Source organism: Grammomys surdaster, unplaced genomic scaffold (assembly GCF_004785775.1).
Source record: "Grammomys surdaster isolate TR1022 unplaced genomic scaffold, NIH_TR_1.0 261, whole genome shotgun sequence".
Taxonomy (NCBI): domain Eukaryota; kingdom Metazoa; phylum Chordata; class Mammalia; order Rodentia; family Muridae; genus Grammomys; species Grammomys surdaster.
In genome coordinates this window covers 2,865,266-2,878,720 of record NW_021604702.1, presented here as the reverse complement: position 1 = coordinate 2,878,720, position 13,455 = coordinate 2,865,266, and the positions used below count along the sequence as shown (strand labels likewise).

Sequence of the window (13,455 nt, the reverse complement as noted above, 5' to 3'; positions counted from 1 at the left end):
CTTCCAACTGTTAATAAGAGGAGTCCATCAAAGAACACCTACCCCATCCCAGAGAACGTTCTCCTGAGCCCCTGAGCAGATGCCACTCCTCATGGCTGCCTCTTCATCTGCTCTCCTTTTTTCATATAGAGTCTAGTAGGCTTCTGTGAGGGCAGGACACAGCAGCACTACCCACTCACAGACAGAACTTTCAGCACTGTCACTTTCCCTATCCCTCAGTGCTGTTTCAGTTTGTTTGATGTTGATGTGATTTGGGAGACTTAGTCATTAAAAAAACAAACAAACAAACAAACAAACAAAAACCCAAAACCCCAACATATTTATTTCTTGAGCTTATAAGTAAGTCCAAGATCAAAACGCTGATAATTTTGTTGTCCGTTAAGGATCTGCTCACTTCCAGAATGGTGCTTAGCTGTTGGTCCTTGCAGGATGGAGGAGTGTAAGGGTGCAGATGAACTATCAAGAGCCACATACCCCCCCCAGATTTATTTTTATTTTAAAATTATTTGTGCTTGCATGTGTCTGTATGTGGGCTGGTGCACAGGAATGCGTGTATCAGAAGAGCTACATAGAAGAAGGTGTTGGATCCCCAGCTAAGCCATCTCTCCAGTCCCTCTGAATACTCCTTCATCATGGAATTGATATTGTAACCATCACAGAGACTTCTTATGTCAGAACTTTTTGTTAGGCTCCACTATCCAGCCATATGGCAACTGAAGTTTAAGCTTTGGAGGTGACAGATATCCAAACCACAACCTAGTGATACTGATATTAGAACAAAAAAGTCTCAGTAGCACAATTTAAAGTATCAGGAAGATCAAGCTTGACGTGATCAGATCTAGATTTCTCAGTTCTCTGACTTATACACAGTGTAAATGACATTACCATCCGCTGGCGTCTCTACGCTCTAACAAGCATGTAGAATGCTTAAAAGCTCTTGCTTACTGCAAAGTTCTAAATAGATACAGGTGTTGCTACAATGTTGCAGATGCTAGTTTAAATCCTGGTTTAAAAGATGAGAAGTGTTAGTAGGAAACAACTTGCTATGACTCTAGATTCTAGAGGAATCAGTAACACTGTGGATCAGCACTTACACTGACAGCGGGCAGTGGAATGTGAGGCCTAGTTGCTACAACGTCTTTGAACATGAATTGACACCACACACAGCAGAGGGCTGCTTCATCAGCTGACTGTCCTGATCTTTGACTTCTGCAGGAGAGGCTGGAGAGTGAGTGTCAACGCAGAGTTCAGCTGGATGTACTCACTCCTCTAAGTGCTTGTGACACACTATGGCAGCAGTTCAGTGGTTGGGTCTCGAGAGGGGCAGTGTGATTCATCGCCATCATTAGGATCCTCCTGGAATAACTTCCTTGAGTTGATTGCTTTGGACAGATCAGTTTGCTTAGATTAAAAAGCAATTGCTGCTGTCTAGTCAGATTTAAACACTCTGGCTAGAAGAAGCTGAACTCTAACTCTGTCCAGTCTATAGAAACACCTTGATGTGAAAATTACATTGAGGTTAGTGAGGAGAAAACTGACTTAGCAAGACTCAGGGATATGGTTTTGTAACAACAAAAGGGACCATGTACACTAGGGAGAGAATGTCAGACAAAAGCCAGTGCGATAGTGCAGGAGGAGACACTGTTTTTAATAGCAGCTTTGTATCCAATGTGCTAAGTCATTACAAGGTTTGTGATATGACTCTGGCTTGTATTCATGTAAGGCTGACCATGTTTAGTTTCGAGTAGAAAAGATTGGTCTTCTGGGATGAATAGTGAAAGGTTATTTTGGTATATAAGAACCTCCCTCTTTCCATATGTGAATGGATTCAGAAATTTAATAAAAGAAACATTAGCACCAATGGAATCAAAATAGGAGTGTTCTAAAATTTAAGCCCCTTAAACAAAACAGCTCAGAACATCTTGCTTAAGTGAAATTCAAAACTGTCCTAGTTAGAAGTTCTATTGCTGTGACGAAACACCATAACCAAAAGCAAGTCAGGGAGGAAAGGATTTGTCTTACACTTCCACATTGCAGTCCATCATCGAAGGAAATCAGGACAAGAACTCACATTGGGCAGGAACCTGGAGGCAGGAGCTGATGCAGAGGCCATGAAGGGCTGCTTACTGGCCTGCTTCCCACCACTTGCTCAGCCTGCTTTATTATAGAACCTAGGAACACCAGCCCAAGGGTGGTCCCTATCCATAATGTGCTGGGCCCTCCCACATCAATTACTAATTAAGAAAATACCCTACATAGGTCTGCTTCTTATTTGAAGCACTTTCTCAACTGAGGTTCCTTCCTCTCCAATGACTCTAGCTTCTGTCAAGTTGACATAAAACTGTCCAGCACAAAGCTTAATGCTGGAAATGACATTGGCAGTGTTTGTGACCAGGACACTGACTGGAAGCTGAGATTATACAAACTGACATCTATCTGTGACACATAACAAGTAGCATGGCCTGAAACTAGTATGAGAAATGAGATGTTCTCAGACACATCTTTAGTTCTGTTACAGCCTTCTTTTGAATTTAGATTGCTTTATTTTTATTTTTTATTTTTTTGGACTGGGTGATTAGAGTTGAGAATAAAAGCCTGGTCTCATGGGTTCTGCTCCCCTTCCCCACCCCCACCCCCGGAGTAAAAGGTTCCCTGTGAGCACAATCCTTATAGACTCAGGCTGCAGAATGTGTTGGCTATCTAGGATTACTCATAGAGTGTGGTATACATTATCCTTACACGGAGAGAAGGGCTACCATGTCCATTGCAGGGTTTTGCAAACATCAAAGAATCTAATCTTAGAACAGTTTCATCATCTAAAGAACCCTAGGTGTCCATTAGTCAATGTTTCTTCCATCTTAGGCTGTGGGGGATGTGGAAGACAACCTCGTGAAGGAAAAAGAGGGATGGAGAGCGAAGCACCACAGGCTCCTTCGACTCCTCGAAGAGTCCTGATCTGCCCTACACTGCATTAGATCTAAGATGGCTCCCAGGACACAGGTAAGGCAGCAAAAAGGAACCGAGGCCAGGGCGGCAGCTGGTTTTCTGCCGTCATGGAAGTCCTAACAGATCATGATGTCTCACCTTCCATCTCCCCAACCTCCTCACCCCACTCCTTCTTAGTTACTTCATCAGACAGGGCTTTCATTGGAGCATGGTGATGGTATGGAGAGATGGCCAAGGATGTAGGGGCTTGGGATTGGCTGAAACGCAGTATATAAGCTTTTGTGCTGTGTAATAAGCTCATATCTGCACCCTGATGCTGGTCTCAGGAGTCTGATTTCCTGCGTTTCGTCATGTCGTGCCTCTCTCCCCAGATCCTCAGCCCTGTTCCCACAGTAGACAACCACCAATCTTCTTTATTCCTGTACAGATTTGCTTACTCTGATTTGCACTTATGATGAGAATCATACAGTAGGTGGTCTTTTGAGACTGATTTCTTTGGCATGTTTTTAAAATCCATCCAACTGGATCAAATCTTAGCACTTCATTTTTCTTGCCAAATAATTATCTATTGCTAGGATGTAGCACATTTTATACATTTACTCTTGAGCTACAGCACCTTTTGGCTTGTGAATAGCAGTATATGAACATTTATGAATAATTTTTAGTGTGGAAGAAATTTTCATTTCTTTCAGTATGTGATTTTTGGTTGTATGCCAATTCTGTGTCTGAATTTTTGAGCAATCGCCTACTTTCCAAAGAGTTATTCCACTTTACATCCCCAACAGAAACATATACGGGTTTCAATTTCTTCACATTTTCTGTGATCATATATTATAATCTGTCTTTTTAATCACAGCTATTCTGGTGATCATAAAATATTACTTGTGGTTTTAATTTATACTTCTCTAGCAATAATGTTTTTGCTTAAGCAAATGTTTTTTTCATGTGTGTAAGAGCTCTGTATATATCTTTGTTTGGAGAAATGTCATTCAAATCCTTAGCTCAGTTTTAAATTGGGTTGTTTGTCTTTACTGAGTTGAGCATGTTCTCTGTGTTTGAGTCTCTTTATTAGATATATAGTCTTAAAATATTTCTTTTTATCCTGTAGAGTAGAACAAAAATTTTAATACCTTATATAGTTTTCCTTTTGGAGCTCATGATCTTTTTTCTTTTCTTTTGTGATGCTGTGTACCAGAGACCAGTATCTGATTCAAGGCAACAGATTTATTTTATTATTTATTTGTGTATATATACATGTACATGTATGTGAAACTACATATGCAACAGTGTGTAAGTATGTAGAGGTTAGAGGGTAACCTTGGGTGTTTGTCTCAGTTGTTCTCCACCTTATTTTTTGAGACAAAGTCTTTCACTAAACCTGGGTCTTTCTTTCAAATGGGCCTGTGAGTCCCAGGGATCCCTCTGTCCCTGCCTCCCCAGCACTGGGATTACAAGGTGGATGCTGCCACACCTTGCCTTTTACTCTAGGGATTTGAACTCAGATCATCATGCTTGTATGATAAGCACTTTATGAATGAACCGTCTCATCAACCCAATAGCTATCCATCTATGTTCTGAGTTTTATAACATGACAATCTAGGCGTGTGGTCCCATCATAGAATGTTTACTGTGATGATCTAGGCGTGTGGTCCCATCATAGAATGTTTACTGTGATGATCTAGGCGTGTGGTCCCATCATAGAATGTTTACTGTGATGATCTAGGCGTGTGGTCCCATCGTAGAATGTTTACTGTGATGACTATCTTGTTGCTTCTTGGCTTTCAAGTTGACTACATCTGGAATTAACTCAAACCCAAGTGGCTGGACACACTTCCGTGGGAACTTTTTCTTAATTGAATCATTTGAATTGAGAAGGTCTATTTTTAATCCAGGTCTTTTAATATGGGGAAGATCCACCATTAAATGTGTCTGACTTTCAGCTGACTGCCTATATAAGTGATATGGAGGAAGGAAGCTTGCTTTCTTTGTCTGCTTGCTTTCTCTGGCAAGTCTGTTCCTTCACTGGCATTCTTCTTCAAGATTCTGGCATATACTGAAGATCGCATGAGATAGCCAACATTGGGAATTGAACAGCTGCTGTAGTTTTGGACTTCCTGTTGGTGTGTGAAAGAAGAAATATTGGCTCAGGACCCCCAAGATCAAGTTCTCAGCCCAAATGAAACTTGTTTGCCCCAGAGGGACAGAGGGTAGGAATAAGGGACAAAGACAGGAGATAGAGGAAAATGAAGAAGGGGAAGGGAACAAGGGAGGGGGAAAGGTGGAAAGCCAAAGGGGTAAGGGATATTTGTTGAGTCAGGCAAAGGACTGCTTCTGGATAGAGAGGAGACAGATGTGATACACAGGCAAATGGCAGTTTATAAATGTATAGGGAAATCCTGTGTTAAGATGAGGTATATAATTTTAGTTGGGCATATTAGTTAGTTGTGGCAAAGGGGGCTTTTGATTGAGAACTTCAATACTTTGATAGCTGAACCTTTGATAGTCTCAGGAGGAGGAAGTGGCCAAATAAAGGAATAGACCCTGAGGGCTACTTTTAGGAATGTAATCTAATGATAGCAAGGCAGAGGCAATGGGGAGACGGGAACAGCCTGCCAGAACCCTATTTGCATGCTTGAGCTGGCTAGAGTATTTTCATTGCCACTTTTTTTTTAAATTGAGTTTTTGAGTGTTGAGCAAGTGGGTGTCGCTCTCTCTGGCTGCTTCCTGCAGACAGTCTGGACTATTTTGCAAACTAAAGAAGACATGAGCTCTGTGATAATATAAATGAACTTCTGACATCTCACAATGTGGTCAAGGTCAACAGTGAACTCAGCAATCATTAGACTGCATTCCTAAAAGTAGGCCCACCGATAGCTGCCTCTGGACCTGTAACCGGACAAACTTATCCAGCTCCTAGAAGGAAGATAGGAAGTATAGTCTATGAGAAGGTGTGCTACTCTACTAAAAAGCTTAAGTTTACAGATTTGTTCAAGTAGAAGTCTGGGGGATAGGTGTTAGCATAGATTTGAAGGTGTGGGATAATGGTGGAGGTACATAAGACTGGGTCAGGATGAATTTATTGCTAAAGGCCCTCTGAGTGGATATTTTAGGTTTAGTATGGAATCTTGCACAGTTGCAAAAGGTCAAAATTTGTTTGAGTGGTTGGCTGATGCATTTGACAGAAAAATGGCCTACTGAAAAGGAATTGGAGATGCCTGATATCCTTTGGCTTAGTGTTTAATGAAGGGATTCTAAGATTCAGAGACCTTGTAATGCTAGTGGGTAAACTGTGAAAAACCTAATCCTCCAAAATGGGAAGGCCCAGAAGGCATGCCCTTGACGAATCCTATAAGACAAAATGGTGAAGGGGGCACCAGCATATTTGAAGAGCTTTGTTATCACCCCTTTCCTTGTGCCAGACCTTAGGGTTGGAGATACTGCTGCTCAGTTGGATAAATTAAATGCAGTGGGCTTACACACAGGTCAGGTGACAGCATTGACTCATCAAAGTCAAAGTGATAGTAGTTATTGTGCTGACTAATTTTATGTCAACTTCACACAAGCTAGAGTCATCTAAAGGAGGAAACTTAATTGAGAAAATGTCTCCATGAAATCTGGCTTTAAGGCATTTTCTTAATTAGTTATTGATGGGAGAGGGCAGAGCCCATTGTGGGTTGTGCCGTCCTGGGCTGGTGGTCCTGAGTTCTATAATAAAGCAGGTTGAGCAAGTCATGGGAAGCAAGCCAGTAAACAGCACCTTTCCGTGGTCTCTGCATCAGCTCCTACCTCCAGGTTCCTGACCTATTTGAGTTCCTGCCCTGACTTCCTTCAATAATTAACAGTGATATGGAAGTGTAAGCCAAATAAACCCTTTCCTCCCCAACTTGCTTTTTGGTCATGATGTTTCATTACAATGATAGAAACCCTGAGACTAGAAGCATAGACAAAACAATGTTCATAATGGTCTTAACCATAATGATTGTCACAACAAAGTAAATTTTAGGGTGATATGACTTGTATGGACCTTTGGTCCTGGCTAGTCGATTATAATGTTTCTAAGCATGAAATAGGTAAAAAGGCCTACTGAATTTTTGTTTGATCTATATAAATGGGAAAACAATCTCAAACAAATGAAAGAAAGGCTACATATAACTGTGGCAAAGAGGAATCTCAGCCTGTGAAACAATTACCACACTTGAGCAAATTTGCAGATCCAGAGCCCGTTGGGTAAAGGATATCCAGGTTCCCGTGAGGAAGGATCTTGATAAAATACCTCAGAGCTTTCTGTTAGTCTTCTCCAGTCCTTCCAAGAGGGATCTAAAGCCTTTTATAAAGGTAACTGTACACTGGGAGAATGGAAACAACCAGACTTTCAGGACTTTCAGGATAGTAGCTTTGAACTGACCCTGATTCTGGGAGACCCCAAGAAGCATGGCCAGTTAAAGTAGGGCTTATGGAGATCAGGTGATTAATGGAATTTTTGTGAAAGTCCAATTCACAATAGATTCAGTGGGTCCCTGAACTCATCCTGTGGATATTTCCTCAGCCTCAGAATGAATAATTAGGATAGATATACTTAGAAGTTGGCAGATATACTTAGAATTCTCCCATTGGTTCCCTGACCTGTGGAGTGAAGCCTTACTATGGTTGGAAAGTCTAAATGAAAGTCTATAGAGTTGCCTTTGCCAGGGCAAATAGTGAATTAAAAACAGTTTTGCATTTCTGGCAGAGTTGCAGAAATTAGCATCACCATCCAAGACTTGAAAGATGCAGGGGTAGCAGTCCCCACACATCTTGTTTTAACTCTCCTATCTGGCCAGTGCAAACAGCAGATGGATCATGGAAAATGATCAAAACTCAATCAAGTAGTAACTCCAACTGCAGCTGCTGTACCAAATATAATGTCTTCACTTGAACAGATTAACACATCTCATACATGGTATGTAGCTATCAGTCTAGCAAATGCCTTTTTCTAGTACCTGTTCATAAAGATCATTAAAAACAATTTGCTTTCAGTTGGCAAGACCATCAGTATACCTTTAAAGTCTTACTTCAAGGTTTTAGTGACAATCCATCCCTGTGTCATAACTTAGCCTGAAGGGATCTTGATCAGTCTTTCCCACAAAATATCACACTAGTTCATTATATTGATGGTATTACATTGATTGGACCAAGTGAGAAGGAAGTAGCAACTACTTTGGGATTTAGTAACACATATGCACATCAGAGGATGGGAAAATATCCAACCAAAATCCAAGAGCCTTCTGCCTCAGTGAAATTCTTAATTTAGTGATGTGGGACATACAGAGATTTTTTTCTTAAGGTGAAGGATAAGTTATTGCACCTGGCTCCTCCCACAATCAAGAAAGAATCATAACATTTAATGGGTCTATTTGGATTCTGGAGACAGCAAAACTTCACTTGGGTGTGTTACTTTGGCCTATATATCAAGTGACTTGAAAAGCTGCTAGCTTCCTGTGGGGCTTGGAACAGGAAAAGGATATTCAACAGGTCCAAGCTGTTGTGCAGTCTTCTCCACCACTGGACTATTTTATTCAGTGACCCAATGGTACTTGAGATGTTAATGGCAGACTCAGGTGCTGTTTGGAGCCTTTGGTAGTTCGCTATAGGTGAATCACAGAAGAGACCTTTGGGATTTTATAGAAAGGCTCTGCCATTATCTGCAGACAACTGTCTTCCCTCCTTCTATTGGGCCTTGGTAGAAACTGAATACTTGATAACGGGGTACTAAGTTACCATGTGACCTGTGATGGTTTGAATAAGAATGGTCTCCATAAATTTATATATTTGAATGCTTGGTCACCACAGAGTGGCACTATTTGAAGAGTTTAGTAGCTGTGGGCCTGTTGGAGTAAGTGTGCCACTAGAGGTGGACTTTGAGTTTTTAAAAGCCCATGCCAAGCCCAAAGCCTCTGTCTCTCTCTGCCTCTCTCTGTCCCTCTCTGTCCCTCTCTGTCTCTCTCTGTCTCTCTCTGCTCTCTCTGTCTCTGTCTCTCTCTGTCTCTGTCTCTCTGTCTGTCTCTCTCTCTCTCTCTCCTTCTTGTTCTCTTTCTCTGCTAAGGATTAGGGTGTAGGTGTAGGTGTCAGTCCTATTTCAGTGTCTCCCTGAATGCTGCTATGGTTCCTGTTGTGATGGTAATGGACTAAACCTCTGAAAATATAATCATGCCACTAAGAAAATGTTTTCTCTTATTGTAGTTGCTTTGATAATGATGTTTCCTCACAATAATAGAGGAATGATGAAGACAGAAGTTGATACCAGGGGCTGGTGTATTGGTGTGACAGGCCTAACGATGTTTCTTTTGGAAGAATGTAGACTTTGGGGCTTTGTATTAGAAGTTTTAGAGGAGAAGAGTATTAGTAAGTGGCATATAGACTGTTCTTGTGAATTTTAGGCAAAGAATGTGGCTGCTTTCTGCTATTTTCTGAAAAGTCTGCCTGAGGCTAAACTGAAGAATTTTGGATTAATGGTGTTGACAGAGGATATTTCAAGACAGCCTCATCTTGATTGTGTCAAGTAATTATTAGTGGCTGCTCCCTTTCTCCCTTCTATTGAAAATAGGTCCTTTTCTTATACAATATATCTTGACAATAGATTCTAAAATCTAAAAATTTTCAGTTTTTCTCCACCTACTCTCTAGAGCTATTTTTTGGTCTTACATTAGAAAATGAAAGGCTTCTAAGAGATAACAACTAAACATGACAAAATAAAATATAACAAGATAAACCAAAACCACCATACTGAAGCTGGACAGGCAACCCAAGAGAAGGAAAAGAGCCCCAAGAACAGGCACAAGAATCAGAGACCCACTCATTTACACACTCAGGAGGCCCATAAAAACACTAAGCTAAAAACTAAAATATGTATGTAAAAGACCTGATGCAGACTTGTATAGACTGCAGGCTTGCTGATTCAGTCTCTGTGAGTTCACATGAGTCTTACTGAGTTAATTCAGAGGGCCTTGTTCTTCTCCTAGTGTCCTCCATTCCTTCTGGCTACTGCACATTCTTTCAGCCTCCTCTTCCATAGGGTTCACTGGGCTCTGAGGGGAGGGATTTTATGGAAACATACCATTTAGACCCTCTGTGTGTAATGTCTGGCTGTGGTTCTCTGCATCTATTACCATCTGCTGCAGGAGGAAGCTTTTTAATGAGTAAATAAGGAACCGATCTATAATTATAGCAGAATATCAGATCAGTAGGAGTCATTGTTATTGGTACATTTTTCTTTTTTTTAGAAGAGTAGTGTTTGGTTTTACTCTAGGTCTCTGGGATATCTAGGCTTTGGTTCTTGGTTACCCAAGCAGTGTTCTGTATGGAATTTGTCTCATGGAGTAGGCCTTAAGTCAAATCAGACATTGGTTGGCTACTCCCACAGGCTCTGTGCCACCCTTGTCCTGTCATATGTTTTAGGTAGGCCAGTTTGTCAGTCGCAGGCTTTATGTTTTGGCTGGTGTTTATGCTACTCTTTTGGTAGCCTGCTAAGTACCTTTCCACACCAGACTCTAGAACAAAGTGGTGAAGGCTCCATGTCGGAGCCAGCTCAACTTCTCTGTGTTCAAAGAGTTGTGTAGGTTTTCTTTTCAGCAATGGGGTCATGCTGTCAGTTTGTGGAGAGCAATCATTGTCTTGGAAAAGATTGAGTTGGTTGGGGATTTCTTTGGGACCCTCTTGCCTAATAACTCAGTTTAATGCAACTCAGTTCCATTACCTCATTTGGTGACAACAGACAGCCAGTTGAGATTTTGTATACCCCAGTATTAGGAGAACTCAAAAGTCACCTTCATATATTTTTGGAAAATTCTTCTGTACTACATTTCCATACCCACACCTCAAATATCCCTCAAATTCAGTTCCTTCTCTCTTCATTTTCTCCCTCAAGCCTATCTCCTTTTCTCTTCTCTGCTTGATTTTCCTGTTCACATCCCTACCTGCCCCAAGTTCACCAACAGAATTTCTTCTATTTCCCCTTCCCAGGGAGATATACGTGTCATCCTAGACCCTTTCTCTGGGGTTTCTATTTAACCTCTCTAGGTCTATGGATTGTAGTGTGTTTTTCATTTATTTAATAGCTAATATCCACATAAAAGTGAATATATACCATGTTTCTATATCTGGGTCTGGGCTACCTCACTCTGGATGATTTTTTTTTTTTTTTAGTTCCATCCATTTACCTGAAACTTTCACAATGCGATTTTTGTAAACAACTGAGTAATATGCCATGGTGGTAAATGTACCAAATTTTCTCTTTTTAAAATACTCTTTATTGATACTTTATGAGTTTCATATCATGTATTCCAGTCCTGTTCATCTCCCTGTCCCTGCATATCTTTCCTTCAATCTTGCAACCTTCCCCCAAAATAAAATACATACACACCACCACCACCACAACCAGCAGCAGCAGTAGCACTACCACTACCACTACCACCAACAACAAACAAACAAAGCATAGAAAAACATCTCATTGTGGAAGCTGTAGTATGTCACAGTATGTTCCACAATATATCTCTCTGTGAACACATCTTTACTCGCAAATGTTCATTGCAACATGATTGATATTGGACCTTCACTGAGACTCCTCCCAGTTATCCTGTTGTTACCACGAAAAACCTTCAGGTTTTGATCAACAGGGCTCAACCTTTTGAGCATCCCAATCATTCACAGATGACAAAGATTTTGGGGTAGGCCTTCTCAGAGCCCCTAACTGGCTATAGTAATCTAGAGAGCTGGTCTAACCATTCACAGGCTGCAGCACTTGGGAGAGCAGGCCCTGTGCCTTGCCAAGGTGATCAGCCCCTGGACATACACGTGATCTCCAGGGGTTGCCCCAACCAGTAACATCCCCATGTTCTCTAGTGGTAATATGAGCCTCAGACATCAACGCTGACCTCTGCAGATGCATAACTATGGGCCCAGAATTGCTCTCAGTGACATGGCTGGCCACTCACAACAGACTCCTCCTCTTCACCCTCAAGTCCCAGTTTCCTCTTTCTTCATGATGCTCAAGCTGATCTACTTCTTTTTCTCTCTCATCTGTCCACCACATACTCACACATTGTGGTGGCTCCTGCTACAGACTGGTCACACTGTTGGTTGGTCGCTGACTGACATCCTTTGTCTGGACAATATGGCCTTGTAGCAGGCAGGTGCCTATGGCCCTATCTGTATTGTGAGATGAAGGGCAGGTCTGTGGGTGGCATGACAGTCTCCAGGTTTCTGTCTGCATGGTGGTGGTGAGCTCTGTGTATCTATGGCTTGCCTGTGCTGTGTGTTGGAGGGCAGGTCTGTGGGTATCTTTCCCAGCCAACCCTGTGTTGCATGGTAGAAAACAGGTGTCTGTCTTCCTCTTCCCATGCTGCACTGCCTGGATTTGATTTGATTTAGTTTTTTTATGTGTCCTAGGCATAAAGCAACTTTGACCACAAAGGAAGGCATCAAACTAGGATTAACAAAGGATTACTATTTGTTCTGCCCCTGACTGATATAAGAACAACACTACTAACAAAGTGTTTCTTTGCCTGTTGACAGAGGGGACTACATTTTCTTTATCTATTCCTCTGTTGAAGGACATCTAGGTTATATCCAGTTCCTGGCTGTTATGAATAGAAAAGCAATGAACATAATTGAGCAAGCAACCTTGTGGTAGGATGATGCACCTTTGGCTGTATGTCCAAGAGTTGTATAGCTGTATCTTGAGGTAGATTGATTCCCAACTTCCTGATTTTTGTGAGTTAATCTGGTAGCCAGCCACTTTGCTGAAAGGTTTATCATCAGTTGTAGGAATTCGTTCCCTGGTGGAATTTTTAGGGTAGATTATATACACTATCATATCACCTACAAATGAATATTCTTTGACTTCTTCCTTTCCGATTTATATCCTTTTGATCTCCTTCAGTTGTCTTATTACTCTAGCTAAAACTTGAAGTACTATCTTAAATAGATATGGAGAGAGTGGACAACTTTGTCTTATCTCTGATTTCAGTAGAATTGCTTTGAGTGTCTCTTCATTTAACTTAATGTTGGCTTGCTGTAAATTGACTGTATTATGTTTATGTATGTCTCATGTATCCCCAATATCTAGAACTTCTATCATGAAGTGGTGCTGGGTTTTGTCAAAGGCCTTTTTTGTATCTAATGAGGTGATCATGTGGTTTTTGGCTTTTGTTTGTTTATATGGTGGGTTATATTTATTGATTTTCATAATTGAATCATTTCTGCATCTGTGAAGTAAAGCTTACTTGATAAAGCTGATGATAATTTTGATATGTTCTTGTATTCAGTTTGCAAATATATTATTGAATATTTATGTATCTATGATCATAAGGGAAATTGGTCTGTAATTCTCTTTCTTTGGTGAGTGTTTGCATGGTTTAGGCATCAGGGTAACTGTAGCCTCATAAAATGAATTTGTCAGTGTTCCTTCTATTTTTATTTTGTGAAGGAATTTGAAGAGTATTGGCATTAACTCCTCTTTGAAAGTCCTGTAGA

General features: G+C 41.0%; 1 non-coding gene across 1 annotated transcript; it reads right to left on the bottom strand.

Moving 5' to 3' along the window:
* Positions 1-12,356: 12,356 nt before the first annotated feature.
* LOC114627918 lies at positions 12,357-12,500 on the bottom strand. The gene has a single exon (XR_003712421.1). It is a non-coding gene; the product is annotated as a small nucleolar RNA SNORA48 (small nucleolar RNA).
* Between the last annotated feature and the right edge of the window lie 955 nt (positions 12,501-13,455).